Here is a 15856-nt window from a genome sequence, read left to right as displayed (position 1 = left end):
ACTATACTTAAATAAATAAATTTAAAAATAATCACTGCCAATATGTATTATCTTTGAACTAGCCCACAGATATTTGAGCTTCTAATATGGAAAAGATACTGCACTAAATTTTCCTGGTCTAAAATGGCCTCAGGCAAGACTGAAACTTTGGCCTACTGAAAGCTGGAAAACCAATAAAATTGCCTTTGATTTATTCAATCTTTAAATAATTGCTCAGAATTAGATGGATCCTGAATTTGTTACTTGTACTTGGAAATGGGTGAACATACTGTCAGTTTTCAAAACAGTGAGGAGAGGCAAAGGACTGTATAAAAATTGCTGAGAAAGGAATAAAGGCAAACAATGCTCAGAGATTATCAGAAGATAATTCTCTTTCTACTCAGGGATTGTCAGAAGCACTAGGCATATTTGTGGAGACTAGAAGATGAGAGAAAATGGCCCTTCTGACTGGTGTATCCTGCCTTATGTAACAATGCCATCCAATAAACCTATTTTTCACCTTGCCTTGTATCTTATTGTTTGTATAGTTCTGTAGACATCTTTCTCACAATCATGTCAAATCTTTGGAAAAAACTGTGGGAAGGAAAACCAAAAAATATAAGGTATGTCTCCCTCAACTGGGCTTGTATTCTATCTGGTAACTCAGAAATACCAGCCTTAACGTACTTGCAAATTGACATGAAAAATTATAACTGCCAAATGAATTCTGACTTTAGAGTGCTCAATTCTACCTGTCAAAGAAATTTTACAGGAGAAGATTAGAATTCATCTGCCCCTAGCTGGTCTAAGAGAAACTGTATAGACAAGAAAGAAAGAAATTTACATGTAGAAATTCATAAGTTAAAAAATACATGTCAGAGAAAAGAAGTATCAGTGCGGATAGAATGAAAGGCTCTTGCTTTTTCTATAACAGCATCAATATCTAGTCTTTTAGTTGACTGACAATTAATGGCTCCTATATGTTTCACTTTAAGTATAAACAAAAAAAAACAAAAATGCAAACATTTAACTAGAATATATATTTTTATTAGTATAGAATCAAGAATTGCTTATTTAAACTTTTGAAATATCTGTTTAAGTAAATCTTCAGCTTAAATATCTATTCAACATTTTGTCTTTTTTTAGAAAAAACATATACTTTTTTAGAACTACAGAACTTTATATTGGTACAAATATACCAGGAGTCATTAATTAACCTATTTTTCCAATATACTACAATATTGATTCACTTTCTTTTCTTAGAAAGTATTGATAAATATCCCTATTAATATAATATGTAATATTATTAATATTATTATATGTTAACTTATAAATGTTAATATAATATATAATATTGCATAAATAAATATAAATATATTTAGTCTATCTAGTAAACCAGTATGTCATAGAAATCAATTATCTTAAGCAACATTAGCATTTATTGTTGGGATACTGAGAAATCACAGTACTGCAGAAACAATGCAATGGGAAAGACTGATTCAAGGAGCTACTGAATATAAACTGGTGGAGGCAAATGGTCAACATGCTATAGTTGCTGGTGTTAAGAATTTGAGTCGTACCGTTCCTGTTTTTCGTTTCACATACTAGAGCCCTTAAAGAATATGAAGGGAACATTCAATTGGTTGACTATTAGTTGGTTCTACCTGAATGAGAGCATAAAGCTTTCCCCAAGAGTATACCAACAGGAATTGCCCAGAAAATAAATCTTAACTTAATTGAAAGGAGAGTTGAATGACTGACAGTCAACAATATATATTTTTTTAAATAATGATGCCTATGAAATTCACAAAAAGTATCAAATTTAGTCAATTGGTCGATAATATCAGGGACCAATTAGATATTTAGTACTGTGCTAGTACTCTAGGAACTATACTAGCAATAGAAAATTTTGTCTCTTCCCTAAACAGTTTTGTAATCTTATTGACTATAGAAGAGTCACCTTGCTTTATTCTCTATCTATCTATCTATCTATCTATCTACTATCTCTCTCTCTCTCTCTCTCTCTCCAATCTATCACCTATCATCTATCTGTCATCTATCTATCTAATCATCTATCTATCACTTATCTATTATCTATCAACATCTCTATTCATTATCTATATAAAGGAAACAATAGGAATTTTACAGCGTCACAAATAGACAAAAAATCTAGATGAACTCATAAGATTTGTTTTAAAAAGTGTCTATTTGCTTAAATTGCCAAGGTGCTCAGTGGAAAAAATATAATCATATCCTTATAGAATATAATCCATGATATGGTTGAACTTCCCACCTCTCTAATTGTTAAAACAATCTGTCTTTATCACACTAAACTTTACCCACATTGTCTACCATTTTAGTACTCAAAAAGATAAAGCTTGTTTTTGTTCTTCCTAAAATTCATCTACTCTTACCTCTCATATGTCTAGCTCCTTTCCAACATTTAGGATTCTCTGTTCATCCCTTCATCATAACATTTTATAAATAAAACTTCTTGTTTATTTTCTGGTAAGTTCTTAACACAACATAAAATTATTATTTTTGTTTGTTTGTTTCTGTGTTTACTTTTTTTATTATCTGACTTTTGATAAAGGCATGAATGTTATAGCTTCTTTAGCTCATGACCTAGATAGTAGGTGTCACACAATACATGCTCGTAAATTATATGCTGATTAGATGAACAAATGATGTTTCACCCTTTAAAAATCATGAGATTAGATCATTAGCTTGAAACTTAAATACGTTACAAACAACAACAACACTGTTTCTAACCCAGAAAAAAAAATATGATATTTCCTAGAGTGTTATAGAGGACAAGGGTACTTCTCATTTCATAAATAGTATGATACCCTCAGATATGTACATATATATTTTGTGCAAGTTTAAAAAGTATGAAATATAGTCCATGCTGATATTGAAAATATATTTTTTGTATGGCTATTTTCTCCAAATCAATGGAGAAACATTTTAAAATTGGCTAAATTAATATCCAAAATATCCCAGTTTTAACAAATGTCGATACAGAGTATAGATGCAGCTGGTAGATGGTCTCAAGGGCCAAACATTTGGTGTCTTCTGTGGTTCAAGTTGTGATAATTCTTTGGCCACAGTACATGATGACCATGGGCTTTCATTCACTGTGTGGGAAGAGTAGAGGACATGGAAGATCTCCATATCAGATTCCGAACTAGTAATCCAAATAAAGGTGAAAAGGTCTCAAGTAATTTTCACAGCTTGGGGAGTCGGGGTGAGAAAGAACAACAAAAACAGTGGCAGAAAGATAAATGTCTTTGGACCATGTCGATAAGAAAAAGACAGTTTAGTAAGTATGTTATATCATAGGTTGGATATTCAATGAGAATGTGAAAGATGATGAGCAATCATACAAATTAATAGGTGAATCCAAGCTGTGACATATATGTATGTATGTGTGTGTATACACACACACACACACACACACACACAAAGAACAAGAAAGAAACACGTTATTTTTGTCCAGAAAATTTTATCAAAGATATGTCACAAGGTATTTCTAGAGCTATCTTCTAAAACATAAGGCAAATTCAAGTGATTACTCAATTACTAGATCCCACTGGTCTAAATGAATGGCATCACTGAATTTTGGAAATCTGGAAGAGCATGAGTTAGGAACACTGATAAAATTGTATCAAATAAAAATATTGGGATAAGAAAGACATGTATTTTTAAAAGTGACATCAGAAATATGGTGGAGTGAGAGATGTCCCCAATTCTCTTTCCTTGACAGAATAATAAGCTGAACATCTAAAACTCAACCAAAAAACACCCAAACTGCACACCAGCACGTCTGAGCATGTAACCTGCACATAGGAGCTACCCCAGATCAGAACCCCAGGTGTCAGGCATTGGATTAGGAGAAACAGAAAAGCTGAATTTCACAGCAGAAGCTCCCTATAGGAGGAAGGGGAAGGGGAGAAGGTGCAGTGAGTTTCCTGACCAGCCTTACCTGGGAGAGCTGGGAGCTCCACGCAGCCAGTGGTAGAGATAAGGCATCAGAGAAGAAAGGGGAGAACTGGGGATGACAGAGAATCGGGGTCAGCAGAGAAACAACAGTTGATTCTTACCAGCCACAGTTGCAAAACGCGAGGCTGAGCTGCAGCCCCCATCCCTCAACCCAGAGTGTCCCTCCGCAATAAACTCCATAAAGAAACACCATGAAGCCCCAGGGGAATCTGAGCAAACACTACTAAAACTGTCGCTAACAATGACAGGGACTGAGATTGAGGGTAGTGAGGGTGATTAAATATCTATCAGAAAATAAAAAGGCATTATTAAGGCTTTATATAATGCAAGAATCCAAGAGGCTTAGAAGCTACCAACTGGAAATTAAAAGAAAACTAGTTCTTTACAACAGGTTAAAAGAGACCTATATAGAATAAATCTTCTTTCTGAAAAAATAAGCAGAATACATATCCATTAATGCTCAAGTGAAACAATAGTTCATTAAACACCATGAAAAACAAACATCATAATGCATTTCTAAAAGAGAGAAACATCTCCAGAAAATAAACTTATAGACATAGAAATATGTGACTTAAATGACAGAGAATTTGGGATGATACTTCTGTAAAAACTCAGTGATATCCAAAATGAGTCATATCTACAATGGAATTAAAAAACAAACAAACAAACAAACAAACAAAACTGGAGATGAAGAACACACAGAAAAAGTTGTAAAATGAAAGAGCAAGCTTGAGAAATAGTCCATCAAATGGAGGAAAGGATCAGTGATATTGAAGACAGAAATCTAGAAATAAAACAGAAGGAAGAAGAGAAAAACTAAAGAGAGAAAAATAATGAAAGAGATATACAAGAACTAGCTGATATCATCAGGAGAGGAAACAAGAATAGTGGGCATTCTTGAAGGGGAAGAAAAGAAGCAGGGATTAGAAAGCATTTTCAGACAAATAGTAGATGAGAATTTCCCAAATCTAAAGAATGAACTGGAACTTGGAATTCAACAAGTCAACTGAATACTCAATTACCTCAACCCAAAAAGGCCTTCACCAAGACACATTGTATTAAAATTATCAAAAGTCAATGATAGAGACAGAATTCTCAGGGCAGCCAGGGAAAAGAAGACAGTAACTTTGAAAGGAAAACCCACTTGATTATTGTTGGACTTCTCAGCACAAAACTTACAAGCCAGAAAGGAGTGAAATCAAATATTCAAACTATTAAATGAAAGGAACTACCAGCCAAGAATAATATATCCAGCAAACTCTCCTTGAGATATGAAAGAGAAATACCTTTCCAGACATATAAAAATTAAGAGAATTTTCCAGTATGAGACCTACATTACAAGAAATACTGAAAAGAGTCAGCTCAACTAAAACAAAATGACATGAAAAAAACCCATACGTAATTAGGAGTAAGTCGATTCACAGGCAGATAGAAGCAGAAGAGTACAACCTTTACTAAGAACAGGACATTATAAGCTTAAATAATAAAAATTGAATTACTATAGCAAGGTAGTACTGAAAGTTCAGCATACATGGAGACAAACCGAGATAACAACGACTGAAGAGGGGAGGATTTAAAGATCCAAATTCACAAAAAGGAAATGGAGATAAGGCATGAGTGGAAAAAATGGGGATATATATATATAACTATCCTTTACATATTCACAATGGTAACCACACACCAAAGATTTAGAACTAAAGCATATACCATGAAACAAGAAGGACCTGAAGGAAAACCCACAAAATTCAATGAAAAAAGAAAAAAAAAAAAGAAACAAACACAAAGATAAGAAAGAAATGGAAACATCGAGCTACCAGAAAGCAAAAGATAAAATGGCTATAAGAAGATCTCATTTTCAATAATCAACCTAAATGTAAATAGAATGAACTCATCAATAAAAAGGCACAGAGTTACAGATTGGAACAAAAACCAAAACTCACCTATATGCTGCCTCCAGGAGACACATCTCAGTTCTAAACACAAATATAGACTCAAAGCAAAAGGATGGAAAATGATATTTCAAGGAAATGGCATTCAGAGAAAAGCAGGAGAGACTGTGCTAATATTATATGAAATAATATATGAAATAACTTCAAAACGAAAAAGGTAAAGAAACATATTGAGAGACACTTAATAATGATAAAGGTAATCATGCACCAAGAAGACATGTATTAATAACACATATTAATATCTATGCTCCCAATCAGAGAACCCTGAAATATATAAAGCAATTACTAACAGAACTAAAGGGAGAAACAGACCAAAATACTGTAGTAGTAGGGACCTAAATACCCCACTGTCAGAAATGGACAGATAATCCAAACAAAAATGAAAAAAAGAAATAATATCTTTAAGTGACACAGTAGACCAACTGGACATAATTGACATTTACAGAGCCTTTCATCCCAAAACAGCTGCTTATACATTCTTCTCAAGGGCACATAAATTGACCACATACTGGGACACAGGGATAGCCCCAACAAACAGAAATTATACCTACCATATTCTCTGATCATAATGCTTTAAAACTAGAGATCAATTGTAAAAAGAAAGTATGAAGAAGCATAAATACATGGAGATTAAACAGCATGCTACTGAAGAATAACTAGGTTAAAGAAGAAATAAAGAGATCGAGGGATCCGTAGAAACAAATGATAATGATAGTACAACATATCAAAACCATTCGGACATGGCAAAAGTGGTTTAAGAAGAAAGTTCACATCATTACAAGCTTATCTCGAAAAACAAGAATGAGTCCAAATAAAAAACTTAACGCTTCATCTTAAAAAAAAAAAACTAGAAAAGGAAGAACAAATGAAGCCTAAAGTCAGCAGAAGGAAAGAAATCATGAAAATTAGAGCAGAAATAAATGACACTGAAAATAAACAAACAAACAATAGAAAATATAATTGCAACAAAGAACTAGATCTTTGAGAATGTTAATAAAATTCACAAACCCCTGGCTAGACTCACTAAAGAAAAAAGAGAAAGGACACAAATAAACAAAATCAGGGATGAAAGGGGAAATTATGACAGACATCGCAGAAATACAAAGGATCATAGAAGAATACTGTGAAAAAATATATAACACCAAATTTAATAACCTAGAAGAAATGGACCAGTACTTAGAAAAATACAACCCTCCTAGACTGAATCAAGAAAAAATGGAAAGTCTAAATAGACCAATTAGCGGTATGGAAATTGAAACAATCATCAAAAACCTACCAAAAAGTAAAAGTCCAAGACCAGATGGCTTCACCAGTGAATTCTACCAAACATTCACAGAAGATTTAATACTTATTCTTCTCAAACTCTTCCAAAAAAATCAAAGAGGAGGCAATACTTCCCAACGCATTTTATGAGGTCAATATTACTCAGATACCAAAACCTGGTAAGGGTAACACAAAGTAAGAAAACTACAGACCAATATTTCTCATAAACACAGATGCGAAAATCTCAAATAAGATACTAGTGAATCGAGCATATTAAAATGATTTTATACCACTATCAATTGTGCTTCATCGCAGAGGCACAGGGATGGTTCAACATATGCGAATTGATTAATGTGATACACCATATAAAAAAAATTAAAAAATAAGAATCATATGATTATATCAATAGATGCAGAAAAACTTTGACAAAATACAACATCCATTTATAATCAAAACACTTAACAAAATTGGTATAAAAGGAAATTATCTTAACAAAATAAAGTCCATATATGACAAACTCTCAGCCAACATAATACTTAATGGTGAAAAACTAAAAACTTTCCCTCTAAGATCAGGAACAAGGCAAGGCTGTCCACTGTCGCCACTGTTATTCAATATAACATTGGAGGTCCTAGCGAGTGCAATCAGGCAAGAGAAAGAAAAAGAGGCATCTAAATTGAAAACAAAGAAGTCAAATTGTCACTTTTTGCAGATGACATGACTTTCTATATAGAAAACCCTAAAGACTCCACAGGAACACTACTAGATACCATAAGCGAATACAGTAAAATTTCTGGATACAAAATCAACATTCAAAAATCCATAGCATTTCTATACTCTAATAATGAAGTGTCAGAAAAAGAAGTGGAAAAAATAATTCCTTTTGCAATTGCAACAAAGGAAAATAAAATTTCTAGGAATAAATCTAACAAAACATGTGAACATAATGAAAACTACAAGACCTTATTAAAAGAAATTGAAGAAGATACAAAGAAATGGAAAAATATTCCGTGTTCTTGGATTGGATAAATCAACATAGTAAAAATGACCATATTACCTAAAGCATTATGCAGATTTAATGCAATCCCCATCAAAATCCCATCTCATCAGATTTGTATTAAAGCATAAAAGACCTCGAATTGCTAAAACCATTTTTAGAAAAAAAGAACAAGGCTGGAGGTACCTCTCTGCCTGACTTCAAACTATACAGCAAAGTGACAGTAATCAAAATGGCGTGATATTGGCAGCAAAACAGACATAGAGACCAGTGTAATAGAATCGAGAGTCCAGAAGTAAACCCATATTTATATGGGCAAATAATTTTTTGACAAAAAAGCCAAAAATATACAGTGGAGAAAGGAAAGTCTCTTCAATAAATGATGCTGGTAAAACTGGAAAGCCACCTGAAAAAGAATGAAACTAGAGTATTGTCTATCACTACACACCAAAATTAACTCAAAATGGATTAAGGATCTAAATATAAGACTTGAAACAATAAAATGCATAGAAGAGAAGAAAGGAATGAAACTCAAAGACCTTGGACTTAAAGAGAGTTTAATGAATTTGACCTCAAAAGCAAGGGAAGTAAAAAAAAAAAAGAAAAAGAAAAAAAAAAAGAATGGGACTACATCAAACTAAAAATCTTCTGCACAGTAAAAGAAAACGTTAACAAAGTAAAGAAACAATCATCCGAATGGGAAAATATATTTGCAAGCAACACTTCCGATAAGGGCCTAATATCCAAAATATACAAAGAACTCATACAACTCAATAACAACAAAAAAAACAAAGAATCCAATCAAAAAATGGTCAGAGGACCTGAACAGACACTTCTCTCTAGAGGACATACAATGGCTAAGAAATATATCAAAACATGCTCAACGTTGTTAGCTATTAGGAAAATGCAAATCAAAACCACAATTCTCACACCTATTAGAATAGCTATTATTAACTGGACAAGTAATAACATGCTGGAGAGGATGCAGAGCAAAAGGAACCCTCATACACTGCTGGTGGGAATGCAAATTGGTACAGCCACTATCGAAAACAGTATGGAGGTTCCTCAAAAAACTAAGAATTGATCTACCATGTGATCCAGCAATCCTTCTATTGAGAGTTTACCCCAAAGACTTGAAAACTCATATCCGAAAAGATATTTGCACACCGATGTTCATAGCAGCATTATTCACAGTGGCCAGGACATGGAAGCAACCAAAGTGTCTTAGGATAGATGATTGGCTAAAGAAGCAGTGGTACATATATACAATGGAATATTACTCAGTCATAAGAAGAGATGAAATGCTGCCATTTGTGACAACACAGATGGACCTCGAGATAATCATGCTAAGCGAAATAAGCCAGACAGAAAAAGTTGAAAATGACATGATATCACTTATATGTGGGATATAAACCTAAAAGCAACAAATGAACAGGACAGACAGAAACTCATGGACATGGACTCTAGACTAGTGATGATCAGAGAGTAGGGAGTGGGGGAAGAGCGGGGAGGTAGACGGGGTAAAAGGGGTCAAATATAGGGGGTAACGGAAGGGTGCAGTGGGTAAAGGGGATTAGATATATGGTAGCTGAAGGAAACTGGACTTTGGGTGGTAAACACACAATAGAATATATAGATGCAAATTATAATGTACACTTGAAAATTATATCATTGCATTAATCAATGTTATGCCAATAACTTAATTAAAAATTAATAGTGCTAAATATTTCAATTTAATAATCAAGCTTGTGACTGTCCAAGCCCTTAATGAAGAGGAAATAGAGAGCCTGCTGATAAATGAGGCAAAACAGGTGTGATGCCAAGAGCCTAAAAGCAAGCACTACTCCTGGCCTTGAGACAAGGCACTTACTGTACCCTCCAATCCTTATGGATGGTCTTTCTACAATCTTGAGTGCTGGGTTAGAAACTCCTAAGGTAATAAGTGGAGACAACAGTATGGTTCACTTACATTGTTTCCTATACTCTCAAGTATTTCCTACCCACGGACAAAAATTTTCTCCTTAAACAGACTTCATTGAGGCTCTTCTGAGCTCCTTTCTCAAGTAGGCCTTGACATTCTACATCCATCCTTGTAATGTCCAGTTTTAGCAAGAGTTTTGGTAAATCAGTATAGTGAGAATTCCTACATACTTGATATGCTATCATCCTTTATATCTGATTTAATTCCCCATCTCCACCCTTGATATTTGATAACCTTGGTGTACCTTCATCAAGAATCCCATTAAGTTGAATTAGAAAGAATCCCTCCACTCTTTATATCTCCTCTTAAGTGATTTTTTATCCAGTGACCAACTCACTGTTTTATTGGTTGTAAATCGTTGGCTATATTTGCTGTATTGAGTGTTGACTCTATTCTTTCTCCCCTATTAAAATATTCCTATAGCAATAATCTGGAATAAAGTCTTCCTTACCGCTTTAATAAGTGTCAGAATATTTTTTTTTCTTTAACACCATCATTTCCCCCCTCAATCCAAATAATCAAATTCTCACTTAATTTATGGTCTAGTCTATTTGCCTTCTACTTTGGTTTCTGTTTGCTGTTTCTATTGAAAACATTTCCATCTGATCCTTTATTTAGATTTAGTGTCTCTCTTGTCCCTGTAAGTTTCCCATGTTTGAGAAGAAATTTTGGATCTGTGTATGGTAGACTGAATGTTTTATCCAATAGTGAAATGTCTCTTCTCCCACATGCATTTAACTTTAATGAAAATATGTCCTCACTTTCCAGCATGCTCAACACATACTACTCCAACAGGTTTTGTTACTGACACATGGCCCTTTCTTTATATGTTTTTATGTTGGCTATAATTTAACTGTTATTATCATGAATATACCTCCAGATTTCCCATGAATTGCACCTACTAATCTTCTAGATTTTCAAACGTGTATTCAAGGTCTTTTTAATTCTGAGATTATCTATAAAAGTGAAGAAAATAACTAAAATTAAGATTATCATGCATTTAATTTTCTATTTTATCATTCTATAAAGCACATATCATTAACATTGACTCCATAGTTTTCTTTTTTAAATCAAAGGTGCGATTATAACCAAGTATAGACAGCTTATAGATATATTCTTATGAGAAGAATTAAGTCATTGTAGCAGAGTCAAATTATAAAATTGTTTATTTTGTAACAATGAACTTTTTTTTTATTTTTTGGTACACATTAGTATTTTTGTTTGGGTATTTTTTATTATACTGTATAATACTTATAACTATAACAATAGGATACTTAAGGTTTGAAATAATACCTTGAACTTAAGAAAGAAAAAATATATACTGATTATTTGTAGCTTAAGGTTGAATTGATAAATTTTGATACTAAATATATTGCATTCCTACTAGGTCAAATGTTATAAGTCAGTTGGAGATTACCTTCCTCTAAAGAGTGTTTTCCTTTTATCCTTTAAATGGTACTATAACTTATACAAGCATAATTTAGACCCTAACTTATAATCAGCGTATATACAATATAATCATTTGCTTTGTGGCATGTCATTGTGACTTTTGTTGAGCCTTAGAGGAAGAAATAAAATGCTCTTATTTTTCAGTGTAGACAACCACATTCCAAATGAATGTTCGCGTTTGTATGCTGAATTTGTACCTTATAATTATTAAAGAGTAACTTTGTGTGTTTGATATTCTTTTTTTGGGGGGGGTGAATTATTATATAAAACAAGAAAATAGCCTTTCATTGACCTTGTACTGAGTTATAATTTCTTTTCTTTTATGCGTTGAATGGAGACTGCCTTAATTAACATGCCCCACTATATTGAGCAATTCCAAGATCCACAGGCAGCCACTTTTGTGCAACATTCAATGGCACAGAAATTTATAGGAGATGTTCTAAGGGTACATTCTGCTTTGTAATAATCAGTCATTCATCATAATCAAGATTTTTTTCCCCTTAACAAAGTTTACCAGATGTTGAATATTAAAAATAAAATCAAATCATACCTCATATCTGAGACCAGAGTATGGTTTGAACATCATGACCACAATTTCAAAGTCTCTCTGATAAACCATTGCATTATAATAAGCAAATTAAAATATTAATTGCCCAATTTAGAATGTGGCGATTATAATTGTTATACTAATTAATTATCTTTTCTATTTACCCCTAAACACCGAAAATAAAGAAAATATCCACTAAGTGGAAACTGCTTTTACAGGTAAGAAGAAACAATATTGGCTTCTTTCTTTCCATCAGTATATTTCATAAAACATCAATTTGGAGACCATACTTCTCTATACTACAACTTTCAAAGCAGAAGAAGATGGATGGGAATCCAAGTGTCAGTCTGTGAAAAAAAAAAATAACTATAGGTGGTGTTTTCATTTCTAGGGATGCCTAAATACAGTATCACAAACAAGATAGCTTAGTACAACAAAAAATTACTTTTTATAGTTCTGGAGAATAAAACAGTGAAATCATAAGGATATTGGATCAGGGTCCACCCATACGAGCTCATTTTAACTTGATTACCTCCATAAGGACACTATTTCTAAATAAGGTCGCATTCATAGGTATTGGGAGTCAGGACTTCAACATCTTTCTGATTGGCAATATTCAACCCATAGTAGGTAGTAAAAGAGAAAAGAAAAAAAAAATCTCAGCTATACATTCTTGAATTACAGTTTTTAACACCTTCTGGGAAAGATCTGCTGACCTTGAAAAATATCCAGGACAATATTTCACAGATTTATGTTTATTACATTCTTAAATTATGAAGATATTTGCTAGACAACTGTAAAAATTAAGTTATCATTTGGCTTAAAAGAAAACGTGGTGGACGTGGTTCCATAGTGGTTAGCACGACTGCTTTACATGCAGAAGGTTCTGGGTTTGCTCCCCAGTGGAGCCCTGATCCATGGTCTACGGCCATGCCAGCTTGAACAAGCCTGATGTCTGATCTCGAAAGCTAAGCAAGGTCGGGCCTGGTTAGTACTTGGATGGGAGACCACCTAGGAAGACCAGGTGCTGTAGGCATAAATAATAATGCTAAATTAAAAAAAAAAAAAAAATTATCAAACAAAGTTCTTCATTACCTCTCACCTGAAAGAAAATAAATCCTGTCTATCCATGCAAAAGTGGTAACTGAATGGTCACCAGAGGAAATAAGAAACAAAAGATCAACAAAACAGAAAAAAATAAAATAAAATAAAATAAGCTCTTACCTATCAATAATTATTTTAAATGTAAATGGATTGAATTCTACAAACCAAAGGCATAATGGATTAAAAAAAATACTGCCTACAACAAACCCACCTCTGGTTTAAGAACACGATGACTCAAAGTGGAGGAACAGAAAGTGATCCCATGCAAATGGAAACCAAAAGACAGCCAGCAGGAAGTAGCTATTCTTATATCAAACAAAGTAGATTTTAAGTCAGAAATTGTAACAAGAAATAAAGAAGTCATTATGTAATGATAGAGAAGTCAGTTCATCAAGAAGATATAACATTTGTAAATATTTATATGCCCAAATAGGAGCGAAAACTATAAAACTCCTAGAAGAAAATATAAGAAAAAAAGCTCTTTGACAATGATATTCTTTGGATTTGATACCAAAAGAAAAGGCAAAAAAAAAAACCAAAAATCAGCAAGTGTGAGATGATATCTCACTGTGATTTTGATATATGTTCCTTATTGGTTAGTGATGAACATCTTTTTATGTAATTGTTGGCCATTTGTATTTCATCCATAGAAAAATGTTTATTTAAGTTCATTGTTCATTTTTAATTGACTTTTTCTGCTATTAAATCATATGAGTTTCTTATATTTTTTATACATTAATTCCTTCTTATATGTATGAATTTCTAGTATTTTCACCCATTCCAAGAGTTGCCTTTTAATTGTGTTAATTATTTCCATTACTGTATAAAAGCTTTTTAGTTTAATGTTGAACCACTTGCTGATTTTTTTGTTTGTTGTCTTTGTCTTTGATGTCAAATGTTAAAAATCATTGCCAAGGTCAATGTCACAGCACCTTGTCAAACAAGAGGTAAAGATATATTAGAACTTTAACTAATTATTTTGGTGATAGCAGTTATTCTCTGCTATCTTCATGCCACTCAAACTATAATGAAAATAAACGCCACTGTAATTTGGTCAGTTTCAAGGAACTTAGGTGATAAGATATTAATCAAATTATACATAACGCATGTTGTAACAAGCTTTCTGTCTTGTGCCTTCTCAATACTACAGGGACTCACTCTTCTTGTCTTCTACCCAAAACTTAGATTGTTTTATTAAAAAAAAGACAAATGATTTAGTCTTCATTCTACGATACTGTCCATTGTTTTACCATGTGATTTGATATGAGTTACTCTGCAACTTTAGAACAAATCAAAAGCATTCATATGTTTTTACTTATACCATGGTAAATCTTTAGCATATAGAAGAAAAAAATAGATACTGGCCACGGTGAAAGTTTTATACAATGTAAATTTATCTTATTCTCAAATATAGTATTGATTTTATTAGCACAATTTGATAATGTTGACTTCCTGCTAGAGTATAACTCAAATTGTATTCTGCATGAAAATTAAGTTCTATATTTTATGTAACTATTAAGAAGAGAGATTCCAATGATTCATAACAGATAAATTAAATTAGTGCATATGGAAGTTGAATAATTATTCTGTATGTTAAACTACTACAGTAATTTGAGAATAACTAAAAAATAACTAAAATATCCCTTACTAAAATATTTTAAATGACAATCCATTAACTCCTTCTTAAACACCTTCTTAAAATTAATCTAAGGAGTTCAATAAAGAGACAGATACTCAGACCATATGCTAAAAGGTCCATATAGCATATCTGCAGTCTAAACAGCAGTCTGTATATTTTAAAATGATCTTAATGACTCCTCTGTAAAAGCAAAATTAAGAATCTTTTTTCTTTTTTTTTTAAGAAAACTGTTGGGCTCCTAATGTAATTGATGGTTTATTCCAGCATACAACATTTAAAATAGACATAAATTTATTCATTAATTTGGCTGACTAGGACTATGTTTTATGTAATTTAGATTTAGGAATCATTACATGCCTTCCTTAAATTAGTATAATGTAATATTTTTCACTTTAAAATCATACTTAGAAGAGTATATAAAATGATATAATATGAAAAGTTAGTCTTCCTTCAAATTTCCATTTTTCAATTTTATACATCAAAGGAGAGTTATCAATTTTTTAAACATTTGATTTTAATGTTTAAATAGTTATATACAAAACGGTAAAACAAAGACAACCACAAACAACAACACATATACATTAAAATAAACGTTTTCTCCATATCAGATACCTCAATCCCTCACCAGAAACACTTAAAGTATTTATATATATATATATGTTTTTTTTTTCATTTCTCGCACACAGAAAAGAGATCATAATATTCCCATTGCCCTGTATTTTACTGAACTTTCCATATATCTTGGCAATCTTCCCATACTAGACATCTGGGTTTCATTGTTTTAATGGTCACATATTAATATACTTTATAATTATAAAATAATGTATTTAACCATCCCTTTACTTATAAATATTTAAATTGTTTCCACTTTTGATATTAACATTGTAAGTACGTAAAAATAAACATTTTTATTTGTATACATTTGATTGCATGTTTGAGAAATAAA

General features: G+C 32.3%; 1 pseudogene; it reads left to right on the top strand.

The window, feature by feature from the left end:
- The first annotated feature begins 13087 nt into the window (after positions 1 to 13087).
- LOC120615241 (uncharacterized) lies at positions 13088 to 13203 on the top strand (annotated as a pseudogene).
- The last annotated feature ends 2653 nt before the right edge of the window (positions 13204 to 15856 follow it).

The sequence above is a fragment of the Pteropus medius genome, unplaced genomic scaffold (assembly GCF_902729225.1).
Source record: "Pteropus medius unplaced genomic scaffold, Ma_sr-lr_union100, whole genome shotgun sequence".
NCBI classification, from domain to species: Eukaryota; Metazoa; Chordata; class Mammalia; order Chiroptera; family Pteropodidae; genus Pteropus; species Pteropus medius.
Note: the sequence above shows the minus strand (reverse complement) of the source record. Positions and strands in the feature narration are given on the sequence as shown.